Consider the following 420-nt stretch of genomic DNA (forward strand, 5'->3'; position numbering starts at 1 on the left):
TCCCCCCTCTCCCCACCTCCCTGTGCTCGATGAAAACTCTGTCCGGAATTTACTACTACGCAGGCCAGGCCATCGTGTGACGCGCGGTCCCGGTCCCACAGCTCTGCACGCGGCCACCGCGTGGCGCGTCGCGGCGTGGCGCGGTGTGGCGTGGGCTAGCGCCACCCGCCACCAGCAAGCGCCGGTCTGTTCGACAGGACCTGCTGCTACGAACCGCCATAGCTGCACACGAGTCCCGTTCTTCACAAAACAACACAACAATTCTGAGCAATGCACACGTTAATATGCCCACGTTAAGAGAAATGTTTGTTTCCTCTTTGAATGTTCAATAGAGACCTTCGGTAGATCTCGAACTCGATCCTCCGCGGGCGGTGAAGAAGACAAAGAGTAATCCAAACCGGAACCAGTAGTCCGCCATAT

Source organism: Frankliniella occidentalis, unplaced genomic scaffold (assembly GCF_000697945.3).
Source record: "Frankliniella occidentalis isolate FOCC.00 unplaced genomic scaffold, Focc_3.1 Scaffold570, whole genome shotgun sequence".
NCBI classification, from domain to species: domain Eukaryota; kingdom Metazoa; phylum Arthropoda; class Insecta; order Thysanoptera; family Thripidae; genus Frankliniella; species Frankliniella occidentalis.